We start from the raw sequence: 18,801 nt of genomic DNA on the forward strand, positions 1-18,801 counted from the left end.
AAGGCATCCAATGTTAGATTCTGCTGTGTTTACAAATGAGTTCACGGGTTCAGAGCTGAAGAAGCTTCTACGCTGCCTTGATGCTTTATTCAAGGGGTGTGTGGGTGCATGTGCACATTTGTGTGTGCATGTGTGTATGCATGTGCATGTGGTGTGTGTGTATGTGTGTGTGCATGCATGTGTGTATGCATGTGCATGTGGTGTGTGTGTGTGTGTGTGTGTGTGTGTGTGCACGTGTGTGCATGCATGTGCATGTGGGGTGTGGTCCAGACAATTCCCTTCCCATTGAAACTGTAGATAAGGGACTATTTGTAGAAAATATAGGAAAGAAAAAACAAACAGAATTAAGAAGGTATAATTATCTATATTTTATATTTAAAGAAGCTCATAATCTCTTGTCCTGCTTTTTATGCCCTCTTAATGGGTTCTCCTACATCCGTACTCTTCTTTCCTACGTCACAGGACCCCCTCCAATCTTCCTCTTCCTTCAACTTCCTCTCTCATGAATTCATTTAAGTCTTCCCAGGATGGTCCACTGTTCTTAGCCATGTCCTCTGCAGTAGCTTCTGAAGTGCAAAGATGAGTTGTAGACCAGACGGGTTTATTTTCTAAGCTGAATGTTTCTTTCTGCACACCTAACAGATTAAGGATACTGTTTCATGACTTTGTGTGTGTGTGTGTGTGTGTGTGTGTGTGTGTGTGTGTGTGTGTGTGTGTGTTTGTTCATGTGCGCATTTTGTAAGATGTTTAACCTATACTTTACACTTTAATTTCTAGACATGCTCACTACTGATCTGTCCCCCCCCAATTGTATGTAACCTTTACACCTTTTAAAATTTACCAGTTTCCAGATGTCCTATGGTGGAATGACTCTTAAACACTATCTCAAAATATTAAGAAAATGAAGTCCATCCATATTTCCACTAGCTATGGTTTGCTCTTTTCTGTGTCTGAAAGACTATAGTCCCATGGATCCTAAACCATGCACCCCTGTAGCACTGCAGAACATGTTAAATTTCTGAGAGAAACACAGCGACATCTGTTGGGCAGGACCTAAACTACAGCTGTCAGAAAAGGCTTTCAGCCCACAAGAGCCGTAAGAAGTGCAAGACCCTGGGGCAAGCTGTGGACGGACTATCTTCCCTAGACACTGAAACATCTTTTTGTATCAAGGTATTGTGTTGATCAAGTTCAGCACGTCGATGTTTGATAAGGAATTATTAAATAAAATAAATCGGTGTGAAACACATCTTTTAATGAGATACAAGTTTTTCATAATTGATGCCTCTGTATGTGAGTTTTCCTGAACCGAATTGATTTTATTTGCTTATCTTCCTGTTTAAATGTTTCTTTCCCATTGGTTGATTGCTTTGTTTTTGTTTTTGAGATGAATTTCACTACACAGAACAGGTTTGCTTGGAACCCAAGTTAACCTTGAACTCATGATGCTCTTGCCTCAGTTCCCCAAATGCCAGGATTACAGGAATCCACCACTTCAACCAATGGGAAGTGTGTGTGTGTGTGTGTGTGTGTGTGTGTGTGTGTGTGTGTGTGTGTGTATGTGTATGTGTGTGTGCATGCTTACTGATATAATTGCTGAAACCCAGCAGTAAACCACGTACGTAGATAGAAATAAGAAAAGATTTATTAAAAGCATTATCATAATTCTTTAAGCTCCCTTTTGAATTATACACCAAAGACATAGGCAAAGACCTATAAAACTGCTTTTCTTATAGGATTTATTGTCTAGACCTGTGTGCCTGTTGGTAGTCATTAGTCACATGTAGCTATTGAAACTTAACTGAATTAAAATGAAATAAAGCATAAAAGTCTGTTCCTTCCTACTATTAGCTGTGTTTGGCTAATGGCTACGATGTTGAAATGTTGAGTGCAGATAGGCACATCCGTCTTTGCGGGAGGTTCTAGCAGACAATGTTCATCATCTGTATGTTAAAGTCGTTTTCTTTGGCAATTACTATTTTAAGTACCGCAGAGTACTAAATAGGTACTATGTTCTATGCCGGGGTGTTTTAATTCCTCTCTCTCTCTCTCTCTCTCTCTCTCTCTCTCTCTCTCTCTCTCTCTCTCTTGCTCTCTCTCATTCTCTCACTCTCTTTCACTCTCTCTTGCTCTCTCTCTGTCACTCGCTCTCTCTCTTTTGCTCGCTCTCTCTTGCTCTCTCTTGTTCGCGCTTTCTCACTCACTCTTGCTCACTCTCTCTCATGATCTCTCTCTTCACTCTCTCTCTCATGCTCACTCTCTCTTGCTCTCTCTCTCTCTCTCTCTCTTTTGCTTGCACTCACTTTTGCTCGCTCTCCCCCTCCCCCTCCTTCTGTGTATACACATGTGAATCCCTGTATCTGAGTGTGATTGTGCACATGCCATGGCATGAATGCGGAGATCAGACAGTAAGCTCGGGTGTCAGTGCTCACCCGTCACCTTGTTTGAGACAGGATCTCCTGGTGGTCGCTGACTGCCAGCCTGTGGTTTCTGGTGATTCTCCCATCTCTCTGCCGGGGTGCAAGGATTACAGTCAGATAGGACTAGGGCCGACTATTTGTAGGTTCCGGAGATCTGAACCAAGTCCTGACATTTATACAGGTGCTTTACCCACTGATCTCATCCGAAGACCATTTTGTTTTGTTTTGTTTTGTTTTGTTTTTCATCTTAATAGACATGTTATCATACTTGACCATTCAGTTGCCTGCCTGTTTTCGCTCACCTTTATGTTTTAAATTTTACATATTGGATCCTGTAGCTTTGTTCATTTTACTCTGGAATGGATACCCACTGTACAAATACAGTTACCCGTTTTCTCACAGGGAAAGATTGTTCCATTGTTGTTTTTGCAGTAATGATGCCCTGAAATCCCTGCTGTTACCTCCCCAACCCTGCGTGCAAATGTCTGTAGGCTATAAACCCAACTCTCGAGTGTCTGGGCTCTTAAGATATTTCCATCTTCAATTCAGTAGATGTCAAATTGTGTTTAAGAGTGACTAGACACTCAGTTGTCCATATTTAAGAGTTGTGAGTTGATTGTGTATTATTTTTAATAAGGTTGGCTACACTCAGCAGAAACAAAAGTACAGTAATAGCTCACAAAAGAAATACTTTCTACGTAGCTAAAATTTAGAGGTAAGAGAGCCAGGGTAGTGTGAAGGGTCTGGGGGTTGGGGGAGGTCTTGACTCTTGCTTGGTTTCTCGCACATGCTCAGTGGTGGTCGATCGCTTCATAGTCTAGGGAGGCTGTTTGGCTTGCAGCCCTTGTGTTTGCATTTAGTCACTGAGAGGGAGGAAGAGAGAAACAGTCTTATAATCCTTCTCCCTGACAATAAGGACATTTCCTAGAACTTGAGAATTGATTTATGCTTATAATCTGCTAGCTAGACCTTCATCAAATGGTCACGGCTTGAAGAGCAGTTCAAACAGTTATCTGTCTGCCCGGGCAATGTTCAGTGCTGTTGGTTGGTTGGGGTTTTGTTTGTTTGTTTGTTTGTTTTTGTTTTGCTTTGCTTTGCTTTAATGCAAAAGATAAGAAAGACTAGGGAACAGTAAACATACCCCTTCCCTTTCCTCACTTTTCTCTGCCTGATTTTTTTCTTGTGTGACCTGCTTCTTTGTATTCATGGTAGACATGGGTCTGGGGGGTCGTGAAGCTGACACTGCAGTCCTTCTCAGCAGAAGGCCCCTGGTAATGTTTAATTCCTCACATGGGTACTATGCTAGGTCTGGCATCTGCTAGGATCTCACCAGAGGCTAAGTTACTGTTTTTCTATCAATAGGCACTATGGGGAGTAGATGGTCTGAGGCTTTCTCGCCAACTTCACCAACTTCGGTTTGTTTTGGCAGCCGTAAATGACTAGCCTACTACATTCCTATTATTTGCTACTCAATAGTTTATTGTTAAAGATCTTTCATACCCCCTTCTGTTTGTTTATGTTTGTTCGTAAATGCTAATTTTATTTTTTTATTCTTCTCTATTAAATGTGTTTATTCACTTTACATTTTGTACATTTTAAAATTTTAATATCACTTTTTGATGCACAAATGGCCCCAGATCTTTCAAGGGGGTTCCCTTTAGCTGTGTCTTTTGATACAAACCAGCATGTTTTAAGCATTTCCTTAGCTGCTGAAGCAAGAAATTCATCAATAGAGGGGGACAGGCAGGTGGACCTCTGTGAGGTCAAGATCAGCCTGGTCTATGTAGAGTGAGACTCTGCCTGAAACAAGGAGGGGCAAGAAGGGAATTAATTAATTAATCTATCACTAAGTTGATCTTATACCTTCTTAAACAAGCCTAAAATTAGCTTTTTCTCCATGGAATGTAATTGCTTAGAGCAGACAGAGGGGTTTTGAAACCAAACTCTGCATGCATGGTGTTCGCTGGTGTTGCTGTAGCATTGAATCTGACTCATTTTGGTATTTCTAAACATATTTACATGTATATTAATATATGTGTTAATCTAAATATCAAGAGTGGGATGATCGTGACTTCACTGCCACTCTGTTGTCAGAGGTTAAACTCTAGTTTCCTTCTTCCCGGTATACAAACCCTTTCCTCTCACACTGAGCCACGTGCCACCTGTATTCCTAATACATTTGCCATTTCATCAACTCTGGAATTTGTAGTTTCAAATTACTAAGCCGTATTGTGGCCCCGAAATGCCTACTAACTAGAATTTGAAACACTGTAACTGTTTTATAAACAGTTGTTGTCCTTCCTCCTGAATGACCATTCCGTCTATTAACTGGTCAGATACTGGCCTTCCTGCTTGGTGTTTCACAGAGCTGCCTGATGGAGTGTACGTGTGTTTAGTTTTATTTCTGCTATGTCATATCCTGACCCTAAGGGCTCACTTGTACATTTGTAGATATTGATCACTAATTACTTCCCGAGTATTGCCTTTGATTTTCTTTATTATCACTTCTGATACCATAAGTCTACATATATCAGACCCCATCCTCTCCTTTACATATCAATTTATTTCTGTATTTTCACTAGTTATGCTTTTCCATGCTTCGTTCTGAATGATTTTCTTTCAGTTTTATCTCCCAGTCATCAATTCTTTCTTCATCTGTGTCAAGTCTGATGTTGTACCTGACTCTTAAACTTTATATTTAATTTTTAATGTTTTCTTTACAACTGATATGTATATGTTTGTGTATGTCTCATGTATTTGTCAATGTGGACCCACTTTACCAATCTGCACATCCAAATGCCTTTACCTGCTAAGTCATCTCACTAGACCCCAGGTTTTAGTTCTAATTATATTGATTTATATTGGTAGGTACCTAAAAACACAAAGGTTATACACAGTAATGGTCAGCACTTATACTTTGACTGTGAGGTTAAACATATCACCTTAATCACATTTTTTGTAGTAAAAACACTTGAACACCTTCCTTTTAGCTTTTCCAGATATATAGCCCAGGGTGCTATCTTTGCTAGCCCTATGTCCAGAGCACACTAGGACTTCTTAGACTTGCCTAATCATATCTCACTACCCATGGATCGATCCCTGTCCCTCATCTAAATCGCAATTTTAATTATTATCTTTAAAAGTCAGAGGTTGTGTTTCTGTCGTCTACTATTTCTGGCTTGGCTTCTATGTCTTCATTTCTTTCTTTAGGCATATTAAATATATCTATATCTTAATATTTATGATTCGACTATTGCAATGCTGTAGTTTCTGTCATGCTTTTTTCTGTTAGTTCTGCTATTCCTCATCATAGTATGTTTTTCCTCCCGTGAATTTTGTGACACTTAAATTTGTTTTTGCCATCGTAAGTGAACTGGGAAGGCTGAGCAGATTGAATGAGATCTTAGCTGAGGACACGTTTTCCTAAAATTCACTTGAATTTTCTTCCTCTGGGTGCTTGAAAAGAACTCTTGACCAAAGATTGTTTCTCGCTTGTATCTTTTCAGCCTCAACAGGCATTCTCCACCCCCATGTGCTAGCTAAGCTGTGGTTACAAGTTACAATCAATGCTCACCCATCCTGGTTACAAGCTACAATGCTCACACATCCGGTTTGCCTAAGACTGTCATAATTTTAACACCTCTTGTTCTGACATTGTTCTTAATAAAAATCCTTCCCCATAATCCCTGTTTGGATTATAAATTACACATCACCCCACCGACTCTGGTAAGAGACTTTTTGTCCATTCTAACCTCTGTCAGGATAACCAGACGTTTTATTATTTCTCCATTGACAACGCAGAATTCGTAGTCTATTCTTTCACTGAAGGTGGGTCTCCCGGAATCCTGATTTCAACTTAGGGATTCCATTCAAACTTCGTAAGTAAGATGCTTTCGGTTTCTGGGGATTGGCAGTTGCCCTCAGGGCGCCTGCTGGCTGTAGCATGTTTACCTCCCTGGTTCATGCTTTCCTTAGTTCTCTGCCTCTGAGGATTTTCTTCACTTTATTGTGAACTCAGCTATATGTTTAAAAGGATGTTGTAAATCTTTTATCCCGAATATTTAGTTGTTTGGTTGCAGGAATACCTTCCCTTCGAACAAAATCCCTAGGCTCCTCGTAAGCACTAAGTTAACTGCACGTGACATTGGAAGAGTCAAGTGTCCTGGCGCTGACACCGGTCAGACACTTCAAAGCACAGACTTCCTACTTGACAGCTTTCATCAGTCCCCCACTTTGGTGAAACCAGGAGACAATTTAGTTGAAGAGAAAAGTTAATTACCTTTTAATGGTTTATATTCTCCAGATAGGAAGTGAAAACATAAAGAATAGTCAGGTTTTGTTTTGGTTTTTGTTGAGTTTTTTTTTCCTATGGTTTTTTGTTTTTCTGTTTGTTTCTTTCAAAGAAATGGACAAGTACCAGCACAGAGCATGGAGGATGGTATGATGCACAGCTCATAGACGAAGGAGCTGATCCCTGAAGGGCAGCATCTTATTGTTGGGAAGTGATAGGGCTAGTGCTTCAACCTGTGGTATGTTGTCTCAGATACTCGTGCTCTGTATCATCATCATCATCATCATCATCATCATCATCATCATCAATTTTAGTCTTCTCTTATATATTATACCCAAACTCAGTTTCCCCTCCCTCCTCACCTCCCATCCCCTCCGCCCCCATCCATTCCCCCTTTTTCTTTTCCCTTGGAAAAGGGCAGGCCTCCCATGGATATCAACCAGACATACCCTGTGGAGTTGCAGTAAAACTAGATCCCCCTCCCCTCATATTAAGGCTGAACAAGACAACCCAGTAGGGGGAAAGGGGTCGAAAATGCAGGCAAAAGGGTCAGAAATGGTCCCTGCTTCCACTGTTCATGGCACAAGATCAAGCTACACAACTATGTAGAGGACCTGGGTCAGACCCATGAGGCTCCCTGACTGTCTGTTGGTCTCTATGCGCCCCGATGAGCCTAACTCAGTTGGTTCAGTGGGTTATCTTCTGTCAGTGTCCTCGACCCCTCTGCTTCCTCCAATCCTTCCTCCCCATCTTCCTCAGGATTCCCTAAGTTCCACCTAATGTTTGGCTGTGGGTCTCTGCATCTGTTTCCATCAGTTGCTGGACGAAGCCTCTTTGACAATGATGCTAGGCTCCTGTCTATGGATACATGTTCTTAATACATACTCCATATGTCTCTTGATCTAATTATGCATATTCCTGCGTCCTGTTTGTACAGGTCTACCCTCATGGGAAGCACAGGTCTACCCTCATGGGATGTATAGGTTTATCCTCATGGGAAGCAAAGGTCTACCCTCATGGGATGTACAGGTCTATCCTCATGGGAAGCAGTAATGCACTGCTATCTGTTATGGTCTTCCTAGTATTTGGGGGTCTTACGAAATATTTAAAAGCCACTCAGTAAAGGGTGCAAAGAATACAGAAGGATTTTTAAATTAAAATACTATCAATTTTTATTGAATATTGCTACGAAGAGACACTAAAGTCCTTGGACCCCCTAAATGCTTCTCATTTAGTTTCCAACTCTTTTTCTCATTCTGTCCCATTTCCATGGGATAACCTTTATTGGTTTAGCTGAAAATTCTTTGCTTAGCCTCTTAACTCAGCTCAAATGTGAGGAACTCACCCTGAATCCCATCTTCCTCGTTGATTTGTTCCAACAGAATGAATGAGTCACTCACTTGTGTTCTCACAACAGTTTTTTAAAACTTTATGATTATATAGTTTATAATTAAAACTTAATATATTTTGTTAATCACCATTTTAGAGTTAAAATGTTTGAATATCAATTTTTCTTTTGTTTCTATTTAAATTTATATATACTGTATAATATGTAGAGTCAGGGGCCATGTGTTCTTTATCTTTCTGTCCTTAGTTTAGTAAAATCACAGCGATGTCTATTCTCATTAGAAAAACCTAACCTCAGTCCCATTGCAGCTCTCCAGATCTATGGAACTGTCCCATGGAACTGACCTTCTAAACACCAAATAGCCTCACTATCCTAAACCAAACCTTGTCCTGCACGGGCTGCATTTCCTTGTATCAGGAGCATTCTGTGACTCTCTGTTTACTTATGATGCTTAGAGATAAGCTCTGTATTCCTGGTACTGCAGAACCAGAGAAGAGGAGAACAGACCCATTCCATCTTTCAACTCTGTGTATCATTTGATAGCAAATTGGTCATGGCAGGGCGATGATGTATAAAGTCACTTCCTGTAGTTTAAAACTAGAATCTAAGCCCAAGCTTGGGGAACACGGTGTTAGGACAATCTACGCACGTGGATTTTTAAGCACAGCTGTCATCAAAACTACTTATGGTGATTTTAAAAGTAAAAAGGCTTGCACCCTACACAAGACGTACAGCAGTTTAAAGCGTGGGACTTTTGAGAAGATTTTGGAAAGCACTATCAAGTGGTAGTAACGATATCTAGAGGCATACTGCCTGGATTCAAACTCAGACTCATACAATCTTATAAATCATCTAAACTCTCTATTCTCCTATCCAAAAAATAGCATGGCCTCGGTGGGGTATCATTTAAATGATGAATAAGTTGATGGGGTTATTAAATCCGTATGAGAAGTGAAGAAGCTGGGAAACAGTACGTGCTAAGTGAATGTAGTCTTATGATCTGTGTTGCATCTCTGCTACTGGCTCTAACTTAGAGGCTGAGAAAGCCGTGTTACCATGCAGTGACGGCATAACATAGTCACCTCTAAGCCAAATGCAGAACAGATGACCCCACACCTTTCCTGGGCAAGAGTTCTCTGTCTGCTGGCCATACAGTGAACCACACAGGCTTCCCGACACAAGGCACCATTGACTATGACCTCTAATGGGCAATCAGTACCCCTCTCTCCCCTTCAGACTCATTGAGGGTTCTGGGTCACACTCATGCCTTTGAATCTTCCAAGATACTTTTAAAGTGGGCTTATCAACAGAGACTTGTCAAACTTTTATACTACCAAACAAGAGTAGTCAAAAAAATCACAATGATGTTTACTTTCATTAAAAAGCATTATAACATTAAATAAATATAAAATTATAAGCTTGGGATAAATAATATGCCTAATAATACTCTCCAAGCCTATAACCTCTTTGTGTCTTATGACAATGCTTAATTGCACATTTATTAATTATAGATACAGGGGTTCTATAATAGCAAACACCATCACTTTTTACCTGGACCTTTACTTGCCACTATAATTATGCCTACACACGGATAGCCTCTAAATTTGGTAAAAACTGTCTGAATAAGAAAGAAGATACCACTCTTGGTTTACAATTAAATCTTAGTGCATCGTGTTTCTGAGGCTTTTATTTACCAAGTTGAGTTTGGTTTCTGATAGTCTAGGAGAATTTACAGAATAAAATATCTATATTTTAGAATAAAATACAATGTGTTTCCCTACATAATTTTTCTTTTACTTCAGCTAATGAAAAGTCTGCTGATTAGACACTGGGGGACTATCTATCTGTAGTTAATGCTAATAAAAGACACCAGAGCCTTTTCTCCACTATTAATCTATGGGTAATTGAAGGACCATTTCTTAAGTACACACAGAAGAAAGAATAGAAAAAATACTGGCTATGACACCAAATGGATTGCTTTTCTCCCACACTGCTATGCCCTTGTAACCTAGGGCATGTAGGGCAGGCTGGCACCCTTCGCATTACAGATTTAAAAGTGCTGGGATCTCTCGGTCCTGTAGCAGGTTGCCTGATGGATTGGCGAGTAATGTACTTGAAGAGTGCATTACTGAGCTCTAGACTAATGGCCACCTCTTGCCCATGGCCTTTATGGTAGATCATTCATTGTGCTGCCTCATCAGCTTCCTGCCAGTCTGTATCTGGCATGAGCACCGCCTGTTCCAAAGCAGATTAATACCGCGGGAGCACATCCCACTACAGGTTTCCCCGTGGATAACACAAACCCGGGAATGTTCCAGTGCTGTGGATACAACACGATTTCTCTTTCATCAATAAAACCGAAAACAAAATCCTTAGCTGTCAAAATAAAGAACTGTGTGAATTGTAAATGGCTACATTGTTTTTAATTATAATTGGCGTGCCGAAGGAAGAGTAACACACATTAGATATCTCAGTATCCTGTTTCTCCAAGCTCTTTTTTTTTTCTTTTTTAGAAATTGAATACGTGAAATAAGGCAAAAGAAACAAGCAAAAATAATGGCGATCGTGTGCAACTTTCGACCAAGGGAAGATGGTTGGAGAACTGGGGGGAGTCTGTAAACTTAATGAGCACTGGAGAAACAAGACACATATGGAAGAAGTGCAAGTTCTGTCAACCCTGGAAAGCTGAGATCCGGGCAGATGTGTAAGGCGAGTATGGCAGGTCAGAAAGTAGCGTAAGGGAAAACATCCACGCCCTGAGGAGCATGGTTTGTTGAAGGATGATAAGGAAGGCAACCTGAGGAGTGTTGTGGGTATGGATTGGACGATGCAGGCTCAGGTGCTGGCTGTGAGGGGTTCCGCTTCCGGCCATGTGAGAGGCTAGACCATCTCCGCTTCCGGCCATGTGAGAGGCTAGACCATCTCCGCTTCCGGCCATGTGAGAGGCTAGACCATCTCCGCTTCCGGCCATGTGAGAGGCTAGACCATCTCCGCTTCCGGTCATGTGAGAGGCTAGACCATCTTAGATCGGATTAGTATTTTGAAAGGAAAATAAGTGCTATGTGAGGACTTAGTAGGTTGGCCACTTGCAAACTGAGAAGAGATCTGGAATCGCCGACCTCTGGAAGGGTGAGAAATGTTTGCTCTTTAGTCCCCCACACTTTGACATATGTCATAGACACCTCAAACAGTGATTATCAGGGTTGCCATATCTTTGACCACGATTTTTCTTTCACCCAATTCATCTCAGATCCTATCCACCAACCTCTTTTTCTATTACTCCTGTTTCAAAACCAAACAGAAATCCAAGAAACGAAAACAAAAGCTATAAAACTATTTTTCTCTTTGGGAGCAGTTATTCATTGGAGCTGGGTTCTGGGTTAGGGATGGCGCTGTGGGACCTCATCTGGCTTAGATCTGTGCAGGCCCCTGTGTGCTGCCACCCTCTGAGTCCATGGGTGCATCAGTCCTGTTGTATTTAGAAGGCTTTCCTTCCTTAACATTCTTCTTCCCCACTCTTAAAATCTGTCCACCCCTCCTCCCCAGAGCGCCCTGAGCCCTGAGGGGGAGGGATTTGATGGAGACAACCCACTGAGGACAGAACATTCCAAGGTTCATTGTGGGTCTCTGTGTCTGTTCTTGTCCACTGCAGGAGGAAGCCTCTCTGATGATGGCTGAGCAAGGCAACGATATAAGAATATAGAAGAACATCATTAGGAATCAGCCATGACCATGTTCCTTTAGGAGAACAGTAGCATTTGTTTTTCCCCTGGGTCCACAGCCTATGTGGTCTCAGGCTTTTGGCCACTGCTCAGTCTCTGGCATGGGTTCTGTCTTCCAGAGTGGCCTTAAATCCAGTCAGTGGTTGGTTACTACGGCAACTTGTGGGCCACTGTTGTACCAGTGTACTTTGCAGGCAGGTCACCATTGCAGACTGAAGTGATTGTAGCTGCTTTGGTGTTTGCCTTTCTCCTTTGGTATCTTCCAGTACCACAGACCCTAGTCAGCAGGGGCGAAGCCTCTAGTTAGACTCAAATACTCCATGGTCAATAAATTACGTAAGTGTTACCTTCAGCAACAGAGCTTTACAATAAGTTTGTAGAGAGCGACCAGTAGCTTTGACGAGAGTATGGATTGCGTGGGGGCTTCTATGGGGCCCTGTGGCCAACAACTCAATTAGACATAGCTCATTCCTGGCACCGGAGGTTTCCCTGGGTGGGAACATATGGCTAGTTATAGCTTTGTCTCCCCCATTGTTTGGTAATTTCATTCATATATGTGCGTGAGTGTGTGAACTAGATATATTCTTAACCTATACTGTATATTATAATAATGTAAACTGTAGTAGGTTTCCATATGATAACTCAAATGACCCTTAGTTTTAGCTGTCCCTCCTATATTCCTTCCCTTACCCCGTTTGATCCTTCTATTCCAGTCTCCTCCCTAAAGCCATCCATTAGTAACTATTCCATTTCCCTTTCCTGGGAAGACCCATCCTTCACCCCTAGGTCCTTACTGTAGACCTAACCTCTGTGTTATGTGGGTTGTAGCACGCCTATCAAACACTTAACAGCTAACATCCAACTATAAGCGACTATATACCATATTTGTCTTTAGGGGTCTGGGTTATCTTGCCCAGGAAGCGCCATCCATCTACCTATGAATTTTTTTTTCTTTTCTTTTTTTCAGAGCTGGGGACCGAACCCAGGGCCTTGCGCTTGCTAGGCAAGTGCTCTACCACTGAGCTAAATCCCCAACCCCGATACCTATGAATTTTTTTTTAAGCAGCAGAATAATATTCTGTTGTGTAAATGTGCTATATTTTCTTCATTCGTTTACCCATCAGTGGGCATGTAAGCTATTTCCAACTTTTGGTTATTGTGAATAGAACAGCGATGAACATGGTTGAGCAGGTGTCTGGAGCAGGATGTGGAATCTTTTGAGAAGGTTCCCAAGAGTAGTTCAGCTGGAACTTGGGGTAGAGCGATTCCCAGCTTCCTGGGGAATCACCACATTGATTTCCAGAGTGACCGTACACTCCTGCCAGCAATGGATGGGTGTTCCCCTTACTTCACATCCCACAGAGACTCACTGGGCGAACAAACCACGCTCAAGGGCAGACCCCATGCACAGTGTGCCAGAAAAGGCAGCCCAGCTAGAAGAACATATCCCACATACATGTGCTCCGTTTTTAAAAATTGGGTTGTTTGTTCTCTCTCTCTCTCTCTCTCTCTCTCTCTCTCTCTCTCTCTCTCTCTCTCTCTGTGTGTGTGTTTTGTGTGTGTATTGTGTGTTGTGTGCGTATGTTGTGTGTGTGTTTTGTGTGTGTTTCTGTGTGTTTTGTGGTAGTGGTATGTGATGATGTGTGTGTGTTATGTGTGTGGGGTGTGTGTGTGTGTGTGTTTGTGTGTGTTGTGTGGTGGTGGTATGTGATGATGTGTGTGTGTTATGTGTGGTGTGTGTGTATGTCTGGTGTGTGTGTGGTGTGTATGTGTGTTATGTGTATATGTGGTGATGTGTGTATGTGGTGTGTGTGTGTATGTGTATTGTGTGTTGTGTGTGTATGTTGTGTGTGTGTTTTGTGTGTGTTTGTGTGTGTTGTGTGGTGGTGGTATGTGATGATGATGATGTGTGTGTGTGTCTGTGTGTCTGTGTGTCTGTGTGTCTGTGTGTCTGTCTGGTGTGTGTGTGTTGCTTACTTGCTTGCTTTTCTCCTTTCTCTATCCCCATTATTTGTAGGTTTGATCTTCTTCGAAGTGTCCCAGATTTCCTGAATGTTTTTGTGCTTGTCATTTTTTTTAAGACTTAACAGTTTCTTTAACCGAGCTAGCCATTTCTTCAGCCATGTCTTGAAGACTGAAGTTCTCTCTTCCACGTCTTATAATCTGTCAGTGAGGCTTACCTCCGAGGCCTTCCTAAGTGTCAGTCTTACTTCAGTTCAGGTGTTCTTGCTCTCCTGTTTCCGCTTTCGTGTCTTGAACTGTTTTTAATGTCTTGCTCAACTGTTCACGTTTTCATGGTCTTCATATCCCTTTGAAGAACCTCAAACATCTCTGTAATTTTTATTGAAGTCCTCATCTTAATACTTTAGCTAAATTGTGCTTCTCAGGGACTGTTGCCGTCTTCTGGAGGAGGTGCACACTGTCTTGGCTGTTCATATTTGTGGTTTTGTGCTGGGGTCTAGGCATCTTGAATCCTGATGGTTGAGTTGTTTCTTGGTGTCAGTATCTGGTCTTGTCTTTGTTGGGTGGGTGTTTCATTCTTTGGCTGTTGTTGCCCACTCTGGATCCTGGGCAAACATGGTGGTTGCGAGGTCTCTGAGGGTCAGTGGGTAACTCAAAGGAATGGAGGTGGACCAGAAGTAAAGGTTGAGAAAGGCATTGAGGGAAAATCTAGGAGGACCAGCGTCCACACCACAGGCAAAATCCCCAGGGAATTGATGTGAGATGGAAGGAGGCTCCTGATAGCAGGACTAAGGATAAATGTGGAGAGATTGAACAGGAGGACTGGAAGGATGACGAAAATCGCCTACCTGTGCCCCAGCTCACTGTGGTTATGGAGGGTCTGTGCTAGAAAGTGTTTCTCCATTCAAGATGGCGGAAGTCACCAGCACCTGAGGGACCGGGGCCTACCCTAAGGAACCTGAGAGAGGTTCCTACAGAGGCTTCATAAGGCAGATGGGGCAGCAGAGGATGAGCCTGCAGGGCAAGCAGTATCTCCAGAACAACTAAAGAAAGGCAGCTCTCACAGAAAGATGATTTTAAACAGAGCTTTGACGGAATTGCAGGGGGGAAGAGAATGGGACTGAGCAACCATCAAAGGTGTGTGTCGATGCCCGATAAGGCCAGTTTCAGGCTGCAGGGAGACTCAAGCTACCACTAGGCCCACCCTGCCCTGTCGCCACCACCCCCTGCTCGTCCTGTTGGGGGAGGAGTGTGGGCTCCAGGCATTGCCTGCAGGCTGCAAACATGATGGCCTGGAATGTCAGCAGAGAACAAAATGGTGTGCAGAGGCCTGGAGCTCACGGGTGTCCTGCTCCCTGATCACGCCGACTCTGGGCAACTTCAGGATATCCCAGATGAGTCTAAACAATATTCCAGTATTTATGGTGCTTCAGAAACCTTGAACCAGACCAATGACTCTTTGTATTTGCATATAAAGCTATTTTAGCAAAATAATATACTGTGTGACACCCGGCGGGTTACAACACCACTTTATTTGTTTGAGGCAGGGTTTCTCTTGTTGAGCCCCGGCTATCCTAGAACTTGCTCTATAGACCGAGCTGGCCTTGAGCTGCCTTTGCCTCCTGAGTGATGGGATTAAAGGTGTTCGCCACCACCGCCTGGCCACGCCAATTTAATAAATGAATTTGCGATAGTGAGATGGGAAAGAAAACGGACTCAGGGTAGAGAGGCAGAACTAGAGGTGCAGTGGCAGGGCCCAAAGAAGCATGTTGTTGCCCATTGATCCCCGGCCACCATTGGGCCCACCTCACCTCACCCGACACTGTACTGCTATTGCCAACTGTGACACTTGCCCTGCTTGGGAAAGGAGAACATGGTGCCACAGCATCGCCCTCAGGCTGCAAATGTAACGATCCTGCCTGGTGGACTGGTAGAGTGGCCCGAGCCAAGGGCAGGGTGGTATACAGCAGTCTTACAGTGATCCCGCCCCTCCTTCCGCCCCTGACAAACTGCCCAACTCTGCCCAAGATAACCCTGACTCTGAACAACCGCAAGATATCTCTAGGTTAAGTCTCCTCAAAAGACTTCCGAGATCTTTGCTGCCACTGGAGGACTTGCTGATGTCCATGTTCTGTGCCGCTGCAGGAGATCATGTTGATGCCCGCAACCCCTGCTGCCACTGGAAACCACGCAGAAGGAAGTCCATGATCTGCGCAGCTGCTGGGTTCTCTGGGCAGATGAGCTTCTTTTACTATGGTATCGATGGCCACTGAGATTGAGAGACATTGAAGGTTTCTGTGACAACCCCTCTCGATTGGTAAAAAAAGCGGGGGGTGGGGGGAACAGTTCAGATGGGAAGCTAAAAAATTGAAAGTCTTAATTTTTTAAATTAAAAATCTTAGAAAGCTAAAAATCCTTTAAAAATTGTGATAAAGATGTTCTGACATCGGGCCTAGGGATGGGGAAGGACTGGTTTTCTTGAAGGGCTGGCCACTGGGAGTTTGACCATGCTCCAATGAGTATATGGGCAATGCAAATTGGACTTGGTTTGTTTATTAGGAAGGCCAAGGGTAGGTGAGTGGACCTGGGAAGATGGGAGGCAAGTGTGATCAGGGGGCATTGTATGAAATGCCCAGATAATTAATGAAACTGTTATATTGGGGGGGGAGAAAGAAGAAAAACCAATCTATATACTAAATATGGGGAGATATTTTATAGATAGTGTTGCTGAGACATTGTGTAATTCTGTGATTGAAATGAAGATTGAACAGTGGAGAAAAAGATATGTACCAACCCTTTACCAGACTGGCCGTCCTGATGTGCCACTGTGCGTACCCGCACTTGCTCTTATCTCCCGCCAATCGCGATGCCCTTGAAGACGTGGCATTCCTTTCCAACTTCAATAGACGTTTCTCTTTCAACAACTTTAATTGCCTGTCAAGCGAGCTCTTTTTCCTGCATAAGCTCCCACTCCATCCTATATCCCTTCAGTCCTACGACGACAAACAGAGTCCTTTCTTCTCTACAGAAAAAAATAAAGAAAATGAAGAAAGCAAGAAAGTATCCTTGGATCGGTTTCCTTGGACACAAAGAGATGGAGATGGTCTAGAAGGGAAGGATCCTGTCGCAGCTTCTTAATGAGTCCATTGTCACCATCTGAAATGGCTTTTTAAATCCCTGTTGATCTTATTAATTCTAAAAAACAATTCACCTACTCTGATCTTTATAATGGCTGTTAGCATAGTATATTTTTTTCTATTCTTAAATTGAAATTCTAAAAGCTTTATGAGTATGGGTGATTTTGCCTGTACCTATGTCTGTGCACCATGTCTATGCGGTACCCTCAAAAGCAGGAAGAGAACCTGGATACCCCAGAACTAGAGTTATAGGCTATCGTGAACCACTGCATCTTCCAGAAGAGCAGCCAGTACTCTCAACCTCTGAGTTATCTCTCACACTCGGCCATTTTCCAGCCCCTACTGTATTTTTTAACTGGTTCATCTTTCATCTCACAGAGCAGGAAGTTGAGACTTACTTAAGGCACTGTTATAATCTCTGCCACTTAATTAGGGATATATATATATATATGTGTGTATATACATATATATATAATTATTGGTGGCTAACCTTGTGTACCTCTTTTTTCCTTTATGTTTCTTTATAATGCTCTATGTTCCATTTTTCTATTATTTCTTCTAAATTGAGCATTGTTTGTTACAGTTCAAGGTCCATACCACATCATGGCTGTCTCAGTTTTTGTTCCGCTGGGCTGATGATTAGACTGGAAGTCTCAGTACATGCTCGGCAAGTGGTCGGCCACTAAGCTGTGTCCTTAGTCCTGATATTCTCTTTATTTTCATTTAATCAACTAAATATAGGCATGAATTCATACCATACCACTTAGGGAGAAAATTATAAAAGTTTGGTAATTACAACATATTTATTGTCTTCACCTACAGGTCTACTATATGGCTACTAGAGGTCTACCGTAACACATTTTCATGAGATGAGGAATAGTGAGCTTTAAGAACCTAGCCTTGTTTACTCTGACAAAAACTGCTTAAAATTGGAACTAAAAATGATTTGTGGAGTTTGTTCTCAATAATGAGACAGGTTATCCAAACGTGTTGACTACTGAATAAGGATGCCACTATATATATTTTGGGAATTCAAGAACATTATAATACACATCTCCGAGGTCAGTTGAAGTTTTTACATCTGTGGAAAAGTAACTGTCTTTTGGAAGCTTCTCATAAAGAGAGCAATTTGAAAACAGATACATTATTTCTTTTATGAGACAGTTTCTGACAGCTGTATAGTCAATAAGTAGGGGGAAATGGCCTTAGGTCACAGGGGTCATGTTAGTTTGCAACATTGCATTGTACTTCATACGATGCAAAAATATTACGTCACCAAGTAAGAGCATCTAAATACAAAGAGGTAGCCACGTATCACATACACCTGGGAACACTGCTCTGGAAGAACATGGTATTGAGCACCGTCTCTCCTTAGATTTGTCTCCATCATCCAGTTTGAGCAACCGTCCCTTTTAAACCCAGTGTACAGCCTGGATGGTGAATAAAGCCTTGAAAGGAATCTCGAGAGATAGGGATATGATGTCTTACCATGCAGTTTGAAGGCTTCAGGAAAATGTCATAGCAGAGGCGGTGTCTTACATAGTGAAAGGCTTTCTGATGTGCAAGTGCCCTAAACTACTGAGCAGCCATTCCCCCACCCTTCTTCTCTCTGAACATCTCAGGACCTATAGGAGCGCCCCTTGCTTTTTTGCTGATGTCAACAATTTGTGTCGCCTTGGTTTTTCTCGGTTACACTTGCTGGAATGTATCCGTTTCGTGGGTTTTGTAAGTAAACAATTGCTGACTTCGTTGCTGTTCCTATCGGGACTTGTTTTCCCTCTCACTGAGTTCTACTCTTCCTAATTTCCCTCTGTTCTCCTCACTTGGCTTCTTGTGGAAGAAATTGAAATCACTGACTTGTTTTCTAACGTAATCATTAAACCTGTGCCTTTCTTGGTAAGAACCAGTGCAGGTGTCTCTC

The sequence above is a fragment of the Rattus rattus genome, chromosome 17 (genome assembly GCF_011064425.1).
Source record: "Rattus rattus isolate New Zealand chromosome 17, Rrattus_CSIRO_v1, whole genome shotgun sequence".
Taxonomy (NCBI): domain Eukaryota; kingdom Metazoa; phylum Chordata; class Mammalia; order Rodentia; family Muridae; genus Rattus; species Rattus rattus.